This window comes from Carassius carassius, chromosome 1 (assembly GCF_963082965.1).
Source record: "Carassius carassius chromosome 1, fCarCar2.1, whole genome shotgun sequence".
NCBI classification, from domain to species: Eukaryota; Metazoa; Chordata; class Actinopteri; order Cypriniformes; family Cyprinidae; genus Carassius; species Carassius carassius.
In genome coordinates, this window is record NC_081755.1 from 50,440,966 (window position 1) to 50,457,727 (window position 16,762).

The window sequence follows — 16,762 nt, forward strand, 5'->3', positions numbered from 1 at the left end:
CCGGCAATTATTCCCGGGTCGCTAGGTTTTGCACTTTCACACTGCCAGTGATAAACCCGGGATATGTGCGTGCTTTCACACACAACCCATAAAGCTTAAAAACGTTAGGCACATTATACTTTTACTGAAGCAAGCGAACGATCTCAGCGTTAGCGCGGAAAGTGAGGAACTAACTGATCTCTGCTTCATTACAGTTTGCACATATTTTTTTGTCGCGAACGTTGATCTTTGTTCTAAATAGCCGGTAAAAGGCGCGTCATCACTTCGACATGGCATTAGATCTGGCTTTTGTTCACACAGTGCTCGTCCCGGGTCGAACCCGGCAATGTTACTAGTAGGGCTGGGAAAAAAAAAATAAATTTTTCGATTAATTGTTTTTTAAAATGTGCTCGATTCAAAATCGATTCTCAAAGGCCATGAAGCGATTTTTTTCCATATTTATTTCCGAAGACATTGAGCGCAAGATTAGCGTTAATCTAATTACAAATCTTCTCCACTAGATGTCAGCCTCTTATGTGCCTTGTGCGATGTTACCAACGAACCTGTCATTCATTCAGTGCTTAAAGCAGTGGTTCTCAACCCGCGGCCCGTCACAAATTCAAATGCGGCCCACCATATGCTGAACACACACACACACACACACAAAACTTATGCAACTCACTTGAAGAAGTTCAAGCAAATGGAAACACCATATACTACGCAGCAATCATCCTTAATTGAAGAAATGTGGCAAAACATCTCTGGAGAGAACCTCATATAATTAAAATCTAATGTGCTTTCCATATTTGGCTCAACAGGCTACATTTGTGAACGCACATTTTCTGCAATGTCGAGTCATACTCCCATGCGCGTCTTACAGACTGCATCATAAAGTCTCTTATACTTTCCGCGTCCGCGAGTCCGCCCGCTCTAGGTAGGGGTGACGTAAAAATCGCCATCAGAGAGCCGAAGCTCTGAGAAGACGGCCGCGCGGACAGGTGCGCATGGTCAATAGTCTTCAAAAGCACAATTGCACATGTGCAGGCAGTGTGAAGAAGCCCATTGCCAATCGAACCTGTGCAATCCGTCAATAAAGAATATAAAGACAGCGATGTGCAATGATTCTGGGCAAATGTTTGTTGCAGAACGGACCATCAGCGTGCGCTTTCGGAAGTATAAATTGAAGAAGTCCGTGTCCGCGTCTGAATTGCTCATGCGGAAAGTATAACACAGGCTTTACAATTGCAACTTCATTGTGCTGTTACTACATCGAGCCGAATTTCACAAAATTGTTCAGCTCCCGACAGAATCAGGTGTAGGCTAGTAGAATTATTTAATTATTTCAATGAATCTAATCGATTAGATATCATAATATTTAGGCTATAATATTATAAATCAGGTTGGTTTGTATTGGTGACGTAATGTGCGTTCGGCCCAAGAGACTTGTACTTCAATCATTTTCCTCCACAAAAACACGTAGGCCTTAAATGTTTTTCAAATAATAACTAAATATTAATTGAGTCTTAAATGCATAATGTAGACAGAGTCGGCTATATAAGCTAATGTTGGCATTATTCTTTAATTATGTCAGCTGCTATGGCGAAGCAAATCCGGCAGAGCCTTAATCTTAATTAATTTCGTTATTGCCAAATACCATCTTAATTTAGAATTTATCTTAATTAATTTTTTTAAGAAAGACTTTTTATTGGTGCGTTGGCCTATGCTAAATGAGCCTATACCTAGGGCTATTTATAGAGTGCTGAGATACTACGATGTTACAGAGGACTTATTTTATTTCTTTGTTCAAACTTCCAAGTGGCCTATTACGTTAGTCATAAATTATGTTAAAACATGTATAAATGACTAATTCCTGACAAAAGGCAAAACAGCTGCATGCGTGCGTACATTTGAATAATGTCGGGTTGTAAATGGTTCAGGCTTTTAAAAAGCTGTCAATCAAAATGTACTTGTCGGGCTCGGGCCGAAACCTGTCGGGCTCGAATCCTGTCGGGCTTATCTTTTAAGGCCCGATTACAGCCCTAATAGAAAATCGAATCGAGAATCGAAATCGAAAATCAAATCAAAATCGAATCGATTTGAGAGCTTGTGAATCGAAATCGAATCGATCTGGAACATCTGAATTGATACCCAGCCCTAGTTACTAGGTCCCCGACCCGGGTTCAATGCCGGAATCAATCCCGGGACATGGTTGCTTTCACACAGAAGGCGACCCGGCAATGTTCCGGCAATATGCCGGGTCCGACGTGCAGTGTGAAAGCGGCTTTTCTGGTGTAAAGCAAGCCTTAAGAAGCACTTGTTAATTCATGCTGGAATAAAGCCTTTCTCCTGCTCTCACTGTGGAAAGGGTTTTAGATGTAAAGCAAGCCTTAAGAGGCACATGTTAATTCATGCTGGAATAAAGTCTTTCAGCTGCTCTCAGTGTGGAAGGATTTTTACAAAGAAAAGACAATTTAAGAATAATTTGGTAACACACTCTTCTGAAAAAACTTTCAGCTGCTCTGAGTGTGGAAACGCTTTCACCTGTAAAGCAAGCTATGAGAAACACATGTTAATTCATGCTGGGTAAAAGACTTTCAGCTGCTCTCAGTGTGGAAAGAGTTTCACACTGAAAGGACAATTTAAGATTCATTTTGCAACTCATACTTCACAAAATCCTTTTATCTACTCTGTGTGGATGGTCTTTGTCACATAACTATAATAAATATACATATAAAAGTTATAAAAGTTAAGGGTCAACCACACTCCTCTAAACTTGTTTTACCACACCACCACATCTCAACATCACTGTAAAAAGACATTATAAGTCATTGTAATGAGTAATTATGTCCCACATGATTCAACAAATGCCTCAATGGTAATGGGTTTTATTTTATTAGTTTTGTCTCGTCTAGTGATTAGCGCTGGCTAACTGGATCAAGGACTCCTCTCTGTGCCAATCATAACAGACATGGCCAGCTGACCAATCAGTGAAGTGTAGGCTTGTGGAAGGGAGGGGTTTGCTCCCAACTTGCTTGGAATGAATCGTTTAGAATTCATTGGCAAATTACTTTAATATTAAATGTATATTTTGGGAAAATTACAATGTTTTCTTACCTTAAATGCATTTAATACTGTTGTAGGGGACTCCATCACAATATTAGGACACTTTACCATATTACCTGCTCTTGAAACGCTCTTCAAAGTGTGCTTTGTCCTGCAAGCCCGCTGTTACTCAACCACCATGAGAAGACAAGCCATCTAGTCTCAACAGCTTTTCTTTCTTTCTTCTACATCAGTTTATTTTCTTTTCCTGTTGAGTTTTGTGTTCTACGTTTTGCCGCAAAGCTATGTCAGAGTCTGCACCAACTTTAAAACTTCAACCAGCGTACACAACTCCACACCATCCTTCAGGCAATGCCCAAGACATCACTTCCAATGACTACTGAACTCCAGCCAATCAGCAACCTACAGAAACCCCTTTCTGCAGCCATATAAAATTAATTCCTTTAAAACAAAGGCAACACAAGTACAACCTCCAGATTCTTGCTGGTTTATTGATTAAAAGCTGTTCAGCAACTTCCTTTATTGATATAAACATTGGATTTCACATTTTCACTCTCTCAAGCTAATTTTTTTCCTCTGTTCCTGCAACTTGTTTGAATGTGTGTGTGTGTCTGTGTGTGTGTGTTTGTTAGATTAGTTTACTTGTCCTTTTGATTTGTCCAATAAAGTCTTACATACAATGAAAAAAGTAGTATACTTTTACTGTTTTGTGTTTACAATTTAATGTCTTAAACTGTGGATCTTGTTACCATGCAATAAAGTTTTTCTGTACCTTTTTTTTACTATATTTTTGATTGATGTTATGAGGCTTGTTCAATGAGTCGCTGGCCAACTGATCAAGCGTAAAACAGTGATTCTGACCAAATTTCATAAAAATATCATAAATAATTTCCTTTGAACTAAACTTACCTGTTTCCCTCACAACAACTTGTTTTCCATTTTGATTTCCTCTGGATTCTGCTTAAATAAAATTGTATATTAATTTTATTTGTGAAAGCCACTAGAGATTTAAATGCCTAATAAATTATTAGGCAAGCAGTTCATGGTATTTCTCATATTTACACAATAATTAGAGCAGATTGCGACGCAAAATCAACTGGAAAATTGTGCGGTGTGGCGGCGGGACATGCTTTTACATCAATGAACAGTGGTGTGCAGGTGTAGCTGTGCTAAAGAAGATGTGCTGTTCAGATCTAGAAGTGCTCTTTGTTAACTGCAAGCCAGTCCATTGTGTTTGCATCTCTCTGCAAGTGCACGTGAGCCTGGCTTTACAGAAACTCGCTGATCAGTTTTAACCATTCTTGGGGACTTTAATAAAGCCAATCTCTCCTGTGAACTGGCAAAATACAGACAGCATGTTACATGTCCCACCAGAGACGGTAATATACTAGATCATTGTTACACCACAAATTTTGCTCTCATCTGAAAAGAGGACTTTAGACCCCTCGGCAACAATTCAGTTCTTCTTATCCTTAGCCCGGATAAGATGCCTCTGACAGAAATCAGTTTGGAGAAGATAAACAGCAGTTCAGACTTTGGAAAGACAATGCAGAAAAGCTGAGTGGATGTGGTGAAATAAAAAACTTGAAATTCACTATAGCATCTATAAAGACAGCCTTCATGCTTTTAATGTGAAACTAGCCACAGCTAGACAGAATTTCTTCTCAAACCTTATAAACAGTAACTTAAATAACACTCTTACTCTTTTTGCCACTGTTGAGAGACTGAACCCCCCCCCCCCCCCCCCCCCCCAAGTCAGATTCCCAGTGAAATGCTCTCAGACAGCAAATGCAATGAGTTTGCATCCTTCTTTTCTGAGAAGATCATCAATATCAGGAAGGCGATTGGCACATCCTCAAGCAATGCAGAGGTCAGACAGATTCGGCCACAATATCAAAAAGAGACTATGTCTATTTTTGAAGCGATTGATAGCAAAATTTTGGAAGAAATAGTGTTGCACCTAAAATCGTCAACTTGCTATCTTGACACACTTCCCACATCTTTTTTCAAAAGTATGCTTAATTGTTTAGAAGCAGATCTCTTAGAAGTGGTGAACACCTCACTTCTTTCTGGGACCAAACTCCCTTAAAACTGCAGTTGTTAAGCCCCTCCTGAAAAAGAGCAATCCTGATAACACCATTTTGAGCAATTATAGACCAATATCTAATCTTCCTTTTATAGGCAAAATTATAGAAAAAGCAGTTCAGCTGAACAAATACTTAAACTCAAATGGATCCTGGACAATTTTTAAAAAAAAAAGTGTGAAATAACTCCACAAGATTGTCTTGTGTGTCCTCCATTGTTTTCTTCACTGTGATCTTTACAGCAGTTGGACCCTCCCTCGCATCTTCCCTTGCTTTCTCTGCTTGTGGCCCATTGAGTGAATGCAACCTTTGCTGTGCCATCAAATCTGGAGAGCTGAACAGTCTTGTCTTTGCATTCCTCGCACACATCATACATGCACATTTTCCTGGAGGTGTCACATGTTATAATTTTAGTCAAACTCTCGAGATCTGAAGTATCTATGAGCCTCAAATTATGCAACTTCTCAATGACAAATCTGAGATTTTCATGGATCTTGCACAGACACGTGTTCCTTTTGGAGAGAGTGGGATGTACAACCCAAAATGGGCGAAGCTTACAGAAAAGGGAGTATGATATGGTGTTTGTGTTTGCAGTAAGAAATTTTTTGTGAAGATTTTTCATTGTGTCAGCCAGAAACCTTTTCTGCTTCTTCACCTTTTTCTTGGTAATTGTTTGTTTTCGTCCAGTCGTTATCCGACTGTTGTCATCTCGAGTGAAGAAGGTTTTGACTTTGGACTTGAAAGCAGCAGTGAACCTGTTTGTGGGATTTCTGTTGGTGGAACAGAGGTCTTCAGTCTGAACACTGCGACGCTTCTTTGAAAATCCAAGAGCATTTTCGGCAAAACCTTGCAGCCTGTACTTCTTCACAATCCTCCCTGCTGTTACCTTTGCTGTTAGTTGTTTTTCTTGTTCTTTTCTTGCTTTACAGTACTTATTCTTTATGTCTTCAATCAAGGCTTCATGATAGAGTAGTGTTTTTCTGATTTTGGAGCTTACTCTGCCCATCTTAGTTAATTAATTTATTTTTTAACGAAGGGAGTCATTCTTATTTAAGCGCTTATATCTTTTTCTGTATTTGTCAGCACGTTTTCTTTCCTTCTCTAGCGATTTCTTTAGTGTTTCAATTTCTTTGCGTAGTGTATCCCTGTTCTTCCTGGAAATTCGCTTTCCTTCTTTATGTTGCCTGAAACAAAATAAAAATCTACTGATAACTTAGGGGTTTAAGTCATGTACACCATATTTAAAAACAATTACTCAATGATAGGCCTGCTTCTTATTCTCTACATGTATCCATTTATTTATAATCCTAACTGCACACAACCCTGACCTTGATGATCTTAACTGCTGCTTTGACTGTTGGGCAGGATCTGGATTTAAAGGAAAGGTGTCCAGACTGTGCTTCCTAGCCTCTGCTTTCTCTTTTCTCTTCTTGTTCTGCTACCTCCACTTTTTACGCAGCTGACGCTTCCCTCGCTCACTTAGATCACTAATCTTCTTCTTTTTTTCTTGCTCTACATCCCGTCTCCATCTCTGATGCTCACTTTCTAGATATTTTTGCTTCCTCTCAGTATCAGCATCCCGACGTGCACGGCATCGCCGTTGTCTCTCAGCAGCGCTTAATGGAGCCATGTTGGAGACAGATCTATCTGCACGTTATAAAATGTAACATTCTTCATTTAACACCAAGAATGTGTTAGTGAGTGAGTGAGTGAGTGAGAGATGGTGAGTGAGTGAGAGAGAGAGATAGTGAGTGAGTAACAGTGAGTGAGAGAGAGTGAGTGAGTGACTGATTAAGTGAGTGCTAGAGATAGTGATTGAGTGACAGTGGTTGAGTGAGTGAGTGAGAGAGAGTGAGTGAGTGACTGATTGATTAAGTGAGTGCTAGAGATAGTGATTGAGTGACAGTGGTTGAGTGAGTGAGTGAGAGAGAGTGAGTGAGTGACTGATTGATTAAGTGAGTGCTAGAGATAGTGATTGAGTGACAGTGAGTGAGTGAGTGAGAGAGAGATAGTGAGTGAGAGAGAGTGAGTGACTGACTGATTAAGTGAGTGCTAAAGATAGTGATTGAGTGACAGTGGTTGAGTGAGTGAGTGACAGAGAGTGAGTGAGTAACAGTGATTGATTGAGTGAGTGAGTGAGTGAGTGAGTGAGTGAGTGAGTGAAAGAGATAGTGATTGAGTGACTGATTGAGTAAATTTCAGCCCAAAATGGCCGCAGATCTCCCATGTGGTCAAGTTCCTCACCTAGCATACATGCATTCTATCTGAAATATATATATTTTTGCATTAATAATGTAAAATAAAAATCAGTTTTCCCTTTCTATTTTGCATGACGGGGTGGTTGGTTTAAGCTTGACAGAACCTGCCTAATATGAAAAATCAACAAATAAAGAATGCAGAGGAATGTCAGTACTTGCCTGGTTTTGTTCTTGGCGGCAAAGAAGGCTACAATGATGTCACTTCCGCTATCTGATGTCATTTAAAGCAACAGTACATTGTTTATAGATAAAACTAACTATAGTTTTATAGTTTATAGAGAAAAACTAACTTGGAAGTTTTTAAAATTGCATGGAAAAACAGTATGTCCAGGTATAGACAGGCTCTAAAAACTGCTAGGGCAGAGCATATCCACAAACTCATTGAAAATAACCAAAACAATCCAAGGTTTTTATTTAGCACAGTGGCTAAATTAACAAATTACCAGACGCCACCTGATTCAAATATTCCACCAACGTTAAATAGTAATGACTTTATGAATTTCTTCACTGATAAAATAGATAACATTAGAAATACAATAGCAAATGTAGATTCTACAGCGTCAAACACTTCAGTTTCATCCATCGCACCCAAAGATAAACTGCAGTGCTTTACAAATATAGGACAGGAAGAGCTAAATAAACTTATCACTGTATCTAAACCAACAACATGTTTATTAGATCCTGTACCCACTAAATTACTAAAAGAGCTGTTACCTGTAGCCGAAGAACCGCTTCTCAATATCATTAACTCGTCGTTATCTTTAGGTCACGTCCCAAAACCATTCAAGCTGGCGGTTATCAAGCCTCTTATGAGATACCAAAACTAGATCCTAGTGTACTGGCAAATTATAGGCCTATTTCAAATCTTCCATTTATGTCTAAAATTTTAGAAAAAGTTGTGTCTGCTCAATTGAGCACCTTCCTGCATAAAAATGATCTGTATGAAGAATTTCAGTCAGGTTTTAGGCCCCACCATAGCACAGAAACTGCACTTGTTAAAATTACAAATGACCTGCTTCTTGCGTCAGATCAAGGCTGCATCTCATTTCTAGTCTTACTTGATCTTAGTGCTGCGTTCGACACCATAGATCATGACATACTCATAGATCGATTACAAAACTATACAGGTATTCAAGGGCAGGCTCTAAGATGGTTTAGATCCTACCTGTCCGATCGCTACCATTTTGTTTACTTGAATGGGGTGTCATCTCATTTATCATCAGTAAAATATGGAGTGCCACAAGGATCCGTCCTAGGTCCCCTTCTATTTTCAATATACATGTTGCCCCTTGGTAATATTATTAGAAAATACGGAATTAGCTTCCACTGTTATGCTAATGATACTCAGCTATATATTTCAACGAGACCAGATGAAACTTCCCAATTATCTAAGCTAACAGAGTGTGTTAAAAATGTAAAAGATTGGATGACAAATAATTTTCTCCAATTAAATTCGGATAAGACAGAGATATTAATTATTGGACAAAAAAACACCACACAGAATCTTGTAGATTACAATCTGCAACTAGACGGATGTACTGTTACTTCCTCTACAGTCAGAAATCTGGGTGTTATATTAGACAGCAATTTGTCTTTTGAAAATCATATTTCCAATGTTACAAAAACCGCATTCTTCCATCTTAGAAACATTGCCAAGCTACGAAACATGTTATCTGTTTCTGATGCAGAAAAGCTAGTTCATGCTTTCATGACCTCTAGACTGGACTATTGTAATGCACTTCTAGGTGGTTGTCCTGCTTCGTCAATAAACAAGCTACAGGGTAGTCCAAAATGCAGCAGCTAGAGTCCTTACCAGGTCAAGAAAATATGATCATATTACCCCAATTTTACAGTCTCTGCACTGGCTACCTATTAAGTTCCGTATCAGTTACAAATTATCATTACTTACCTATAAGGCCCTAAATGGTTTAGCTCCTGCGTACCTAACTAGCCTTCTACCACGCTACAACCCATCACGCACCCTAAGGTCACAAAACGCTGGACTTTTGGTAGTTCCTAGGATGGCAAAGTCCACTAAAGGAGGTAGAGCTTTTTCACATTTGGCTCCCAAACTCTGGAATAGCCTTCCTGATAATGTTCGGGGTTCAGACACACTCTCTCTGTTTAAATCTAGATTAAAAACGCATCTCTTTCGCCAAGCATTCGAATAATGTATCTCTTAAATTGTGAGTGTAGTTGCATCTGCATTTTTATTCTTTAGCTTGGGTTAAACTAATTTTACTTTGTTGGATCAGCAGCTATGCTAATGATGTCTCTATTTTGTTTCTATGTTTTGCCATGGGATTTACATCCCGTGGTAACTAGGATTTACACAAGCTCCAGTTTGGATCCAGAACACCTGAGAAGAGATGATGCTGACCCTCAGAGGACCCCAGATGATCCTAACCTTGAATCAACAAACAGAACTAACAATTATTGCTACATGTGTGACTGCATCATATAATTACTATTAATTAATAATATTGATAGTTCATCATCTAGCTGACTACGTCTTGTATTATTATTATTATTTTTATTTTTCTAAAATCCTGTCAAACGTGCACAAACTACTAGCTACTACTAAATATTGTAGAAACATAATTTTCTGTAATGTTGCTTTGTAACGATTTGTATTGTAAAAAGCGCTATACAAATAAACTTGAATTGAATTGAATTGAATTGAAAAACAAGTTAGTGTGACGGGGTGGTAAGTCAAACTGAGGGACGCACACAAATAACAAAATATTTACAAAAAATAAGTTTCATTTTGAACAAAATATGTCTTATGTGAAAAGGGACACGCACAAAATCCTGAAAATAATAAATGTTAAAAAAAAAAATACATAGCTTATTTGGTGATATTTTAGATGAAAATGTCATGTTGGTCAACACGGACATGTGAACTTGGCTATGAATTAAAACAAAATGATTAAAATAGTATGTTATTTTTTAAAAAATATATTTTTATCATATATCATGTTAACAAGAACACTTGCATGAATACATTTAAGCTTTGTAAACACATTTTGGGACATGTTTGTGCCTTATGCATCTCATCAAATGTTGCGGACCCAAACAGCACCCGTTTCGTAGAATGACTCGGAGACATGACAAACAGGTTTTGTGCCCATCTTTTTAAGTCCTTTATTTATTGACCATACACTCAAAACAAAACAAAGACACATTTAAATGTAAGCCTTACTAAACCTTTTCACACGTAAGTTTAAAAGTTTTTCAAGGCGATCGTTATTGATCGTAGTATCGCTTTATGGTTCCCATGGAGACTAATCATTCATTGCTTGTCAGTGCTGAATGACTGATGATCTGCTTTTATTTCCTTTTTTATTCAAATTTCACAAATTTGTTAGCTATAGCAGGATATATCTCATATTCCGATTGCCAAATATGTGCAAGTGGATGTGTTTCGTTTTTCAAACACCTTTAGTTGAGCTGCATTCGCAACGTATTTTAGGTATCTATCTTATTAAAATACCTAAAAAAATACTTAACGTTAAATTATTATTAGGAATTTACCACCTCCGGTTCAATTTGAGATTATTATAATATATATATATATATATATATATATATATATATATATTTTTTTTTTTTTTTTTTTTTGCATGGAGTTTGCAAAGTGACAAAATAAATCAAAGCACAACTAAGGTTAACGTCAGTCCACACTTGTATTCTCTTTCTGAATCTGATGTTATCAGAGGTTAAATGCAAACACAATTATTTTTATTTTTTTTATCTACTTTTGAGTCTTATTTCATGCAAAGTGATAATATAATTGCACTTTCATTTTCTCTGTTTTAAAGTTTTTAATGCTGTTATTTGATGTTAAGTTTTTAAAATCTGATGTTAATAAAATACATTTTAACCGTTAATCTTAAAGCCTAGTTTATTATTTTATTGGGGTGATTAGCCTAACTTAGCTAGTCATGCTATTCAAACAGCAATTAATGCCCCACAAATGAAATGTATAAAAAGCTAAACACATACAAAAAAATATGATTAAGAAACTATATCCCAAGGTTAGCATAGCTTATTCGCTTATTGTTTTTCTGTGTGCCTGCAATCAATCAAGCAAATCATCTTACAGACGATTAATATTACACAAACTGCATTGTTTTGACACTGTTACAATACTTCAGTGCTTAACATAGACACTTCGTTACCTTTTCAAAATAACCCAAGTAGCGATTTGGAGCGTGCACTGATTAGGGAACTAATGAATATTCTTGTAAACTCCACCCACGGAAACAGTTTTTCACTGGAACCGAATATTACACAACACCGGACGTCTTTTCAACTGTTAAAAGACGTCCGAATGTTTGCTGGGATGAATCCGTGAGTAGCTACAGTTTACAAACCCGAGGAACGGATGCGAAAGAGTGCTTTTCTTTTGTTCTCTCCTACAGGTGACTTCTCTGGCTCCATTAGCAAATAATAGAAAAGAAAGAAAAGATAAAGAGGAATCGCACTCTATAGCTGTGTCCCAAAGTGAAGTGCATGGACTCTGAAGTGCGCATATGAAGTGCGAATGCGTCACAGGAGCGCGACGAAGGGTGTCCCAAACTGAAGTGTGTGGACTCCGAAGTGCGGATGTGAAGTGCGATTGCGTCACAGCGTCACGACGTAAGCTGTCCCAAAGTAAGAATGCGCACTTCGAAGGGCGTATTTGAAGTGTGAATGCATCACCGCAGTGCGACGAAGGCTGACGAATTTCGAAAGCGACTTCAAATGCGCCCTTCAGTTCCCATGAAAATGAAGTGTACATCTATCAGTGTTGGGGAGTAACTAGTTACATGTAACGGCGTTACGTAATTTAATTACAAAGTTAATGTAACTGTAATTACTTACAGCTACTAAGAAAAAATTTGTAATTAAATTACAGTTACTTATGAAATTTTTAACGATTACAAAGGGGATTACATTTGAATATTTACACACATCCACATACAGATTTAACTGATTTCTTTCCCAAATTGCACTGACTATTATGAGACATACGCCCTAATAATTTCCTAATAATTACAGTCTGGTTCATAGAATCCAAATCAAAGGAAGGGATATAGAACTGGAGCGACGACAATGAAGGACGAGAGAGGGCTTTTCTCGTCCTTCATTGTCGTTGCTCCAGTTTTATATCCTTCCATCTCCTCCGTGGGCCTCGAGACCGGTGGGTCGAACAGGTGTAGCTCATCTCCAATCACTCCACCGGCCTCGCTCCCATGTCCCTCGGCCCCGCCCCACTCGTCACAATGACATGGACTAGTGTCTGTGAATATTAAGCCCCAAAAATGCAATATATGACTTGCACATTCTGCGTGTCTGTGGAAATCAGGAGCGGACTGGACACCGGGAGAACCGGGACAATTCCCGGTGGCCTGGCAGCCAAATTTGGCCCACTTTTTAATATCATTATTGTATAATTGCCTGCCGAATGTACTAAAGCGATCATTTGCGAATCCGCCATTTGATAATTAAATCTCTAATAAATCATGAATTGATAGTCATGACTCGCGCGCTCTCCGCGCCTGCGCCAAACGGTTTGGATCAGACTCAGAGTAATCAATGCGAGAGAGAGAGAAAGAGAGAGACAGAGAGAGAGAGAGAGAGAGAGAGAGAGAGAGAGAGAGAGAGAGAGTGGACAGCTGGAGCAGAGAAGCAGAACTACTGTTCAGGGTTTCAGGTCAGTTTCATCTGTAAAGATGCTTTTTTGTCTTTGTTTTTTTATTTATTTAATCAAGCAGCAGCACGTTGCTCATTAGTCATCACTCAAAATACTATATAAAGTACATCATTATTATAAACGTTATTATTAACGTTTTATTATTTTACTATAAATCCAGAGAAAATGTTTACTATTGTTTAACTGTGGTAACCAAAAATGTAAAATTATTTTACAAATTTATTTATTTAAAAATAAATACAAATCCATTTGCAAAACAAAAAACAAAACAAGGTTATTTTACTTTTATATAGGCTAATTAAAGCATGTTTAACTTTTGTAAGGGAAAAACATGACTCGTGTACAGTATTAGGATTTTTCTATAAAGATATTGTAATATTGTAGAGTATTGTATTGTAAAGTATAGTTTTGTTCAATCTTGAGTATTAAAGTCATGAGAGAGATGGATAACGGCAAAATAAAGAGACTGAAGAGAAAAATGGAAGTGAAGGTGTTCTTTCAGTTCAGGAGAGAACTTTTACTTATTTTGCATGTCCCCAAATTAAAGATTTAAACCTTTTTTATGTCAGGTCCATAAAAAAAAATAGTTTTGTCCATTAATTTGTTTATATGAGTTTGAATTTTCCAGTCTGAATTTCTTTCCCAGTCTGCCCCTCCTGTAAATTAATGGCAAAGACATGGTTTCATTTACTACACATAGGCCTACTGAAGCTCGCAGTGTTTTCAACCTCTGCCGTCTCAATATAGGAGTACACGAGCACATAAACATAATTTCTAGAACTGCTCTGTGTCACTTCATGTGCATTTTACTTATTTTGAGAAAACTATCATCATACTGTATACAGAGACAGCAGTTTAAAAAAAAAACACCAATGTTTCAGGAGCCTATTATACAGAATATGACACATGCTTATTAGATAACTGTATTTGAGTTGATATATATGCTTTTATTTATTATTATTTAAATTTCACAAATTCAGAAAAGTAATCAAAAAGTACTCAAAAGTAATTAGTTACATTACTTTAATAAAGTAATTGAAAAAGTTAAACTACTATTACATTTTAAACAGGGTAACTTGTAATCTGTAACCTATTACATTTCCAAAGTAACCTTTCCAACACTGACATCTATGGACACTTCGCACCCTACCATATCCCAGAATCACTTGCGTGCCTATGACGACGGTGGCAGGTGAGAGTTCTGTGGAGGACTTCACATTAATATGTAAGTAGGCTATTGTATTTTCATTCACTCAAATACCTAGCGAAAGTGTTAAAAGGTTGTTGTTTTTTTTTATTTAATTTTTTTTTACATAAAGCCCAAAAAACAATAAGACAGCCGCTATATAAGACACAGAGGTGGGTAGAGTACCCAAAAACTGTACTCAAGTAAAAGTAAAAGTACTTCTAGAAATATTTACTCAAGTAAAAGTAAAAGTACAAGTCTTGAATAGTTACTTGAGTAAGAGTAAAAGAGTATCGGATAAAAAATCTACTCAAGTAGTTAGTTACTAGTTACTTTGGGTCATATATACTGAGCCTATTTTTATTTAGATATATAGATAAAATGTATGTAATGTATGTGTGCGTGTATAAATGTATATATTTCATCAGCCTTTACTCCAATTTATGTAATTTATTATAAAACCCTGTCTGTTTACTTAAGTAACAGATATAGGTGTCATGCCATAACATATTTTTAATATGACTGACTTTATATTAAATGTGAATTTAACATTGAAAGTTAATGTGATATAAATATTGCTACTAATCTTTCATTGTTCAGAAAGAGAGCAAATAACATTTACATTATTAAAGATAGTTTTCACTGACAGTCTAGATTTCAATCACTCTCAGAAACTCCCATTAAAATCACTGAAACTGTTAACACTGTGAAATCAATATCTTAATTAAAGATTCGTACACACATCTGCACTTTGTTGTTACTGCGAGAGAATTCGCCAGAAAGAGGTCTCCAGTCAGTGAGCGAGTGAAGGAAGCACCGGCATTTTAGCGATGACTCATCTGAACACCTCTGATTGGCCAATGCTTTAATAAGCTCAAAAGAATCATGTGTGATTGGTTATAATGCGCAGTGCTGTAAAAACGCGTCTGTCTCTGGCTCAGCGCCAGCAAGCAATCACAGATCTGAATTTAGCAGCTGATGATATGATTTGCTGAACGTACTGGCACCGGTGTGATTGTATTAAAATTAATAAAATCTTAATCGGCTATTTTTTGTCTTTTGGAAGCTGCATTTAACTTGACTCCCCTCTGTTATAAGCCACGCACTTACAACAAACTAATGTCACAGTGGTATCGTGTACTGTAATCAAATGAAGTTATTACCTGTTAAACAGTAGACAGCACACGCGGTGTTCATCTAATAAGGATCTCCATCGCTAGCAAATAATAACCTTTGCAGATTTGCTTTCAATTCAGTGCAGTTCCAGCCACGTTTTCAACGCTCTTTCTGTTCTTAAACGTTACAACTCCGAGTGAACCACTTCAGACGCTCAGCGCGTGCGGCAGGGAACTGAACGACTCATTCAAACTGATTCATGAACCAATTCACTCGTTTGCCAATTGGTTTGATCAAGCCTTTGAACAGAATTGACTCAAAAGAATGAATCATTCGCGAATGGGCATCGCTCATTGTCCAGAGAAAAGTAGACGGCGCGTTTGGATCAAACTGAAGCATTTATTACATTTATTGCATTAAGATAAAGTAACGAGGAGCGTCGCCCACAGTAACGAAGTAAAAGTACAGATTTTTCCCCAAAAATGTACTCAAGTAAGAGTATAAAGTACCCATCTTTAAATATACTCCGAAAAGTATTCGTTACCCCAAAAAATTACTCAAGTAAATGTAACGAAGTAAATGTAACTCGTTACTACCCACCTCTGATAAGACAATGGTCTTTCTCTTCGTTGTGTTTTTGAAGTGCTGTCATGCAAGAGATGTCTACAAATGTTTTAACCAAACTTTAGCACTTCAGTATTTTGTGTGCATGGCCTGCTGTGTCATATTTTCTATTGTTAAGATTACAAACCTGTCTTTATATTTTTTATAAGTGTTTCCATTTTCTCTTGTTTTATTACTATTCTGGAGTGAGTGAGCCTGCTGGGAAAGACTTAAAAATACAAAGTTAATTGTACTTTTTTTTATTTTTTTTTTGCTGAAATTCATTGTGCTGTTGTTGTTAACAGGCATGGTTTATTTGCTAAGTGTCCTGGGACAGGTGAGGGAGCGAGTGGAGCTGCTCAGGGAGGACATCACACTACAGAGAGAGAGAGAAGAGCGCAAGTTTTCTCTTCTTAAGATACATTCAAATACATTCTTCATTAGCCAAGAGATAACAGTAGGCTAAAAATGTGTATATTGCAGTTTTTCAATATATATTTTTTAAATGTCATATTGTCAATGGAAAAACCTAATTTCTCTAGTTTATTTTTGTGATGCAAGTTAAAAATGAAATGCATAAGTTGTATACATTTTTATTTTTTAGTGTGTAATTTATTCATAAATAAGCCTGAGTACTTTCTGTACATTTTGTATTTTTGTTTTTCATATTCACGTGGAAATAAAAGAGAAGTACTCATGTACATTGTAATTTTTTTTTAATGCAGCTTATACATTTTTCCACAAAACATTCTATGTATTTATTTTTTTGTCGTGT

The 16,762-nt window shown here is 37.1% G+C and overlaps 2 protein-coding genes across 2 annotated transcripts in view; both read left to right on the forward strand.

Annotated features, from left to right (window-relative positions):
- The window catches only part of LOC132159410 (zinc finger protein 501-like), a 531,393-nt gene that overhangs the window by 173,677 nt on the left and 340,954 nt on the right, over positions 1-16,762 (forward strand). The window lies entirely within an intron of this gene.
- The window catches only part of LOC132157170 (zinc finger protein 883-like), a 499,035-nt gene that overhangs the window by 94,536 nt on the left and 387,737 nt on the right, over positions 1-16,762 (forward strand). The window lies entirely within an intron of this gene.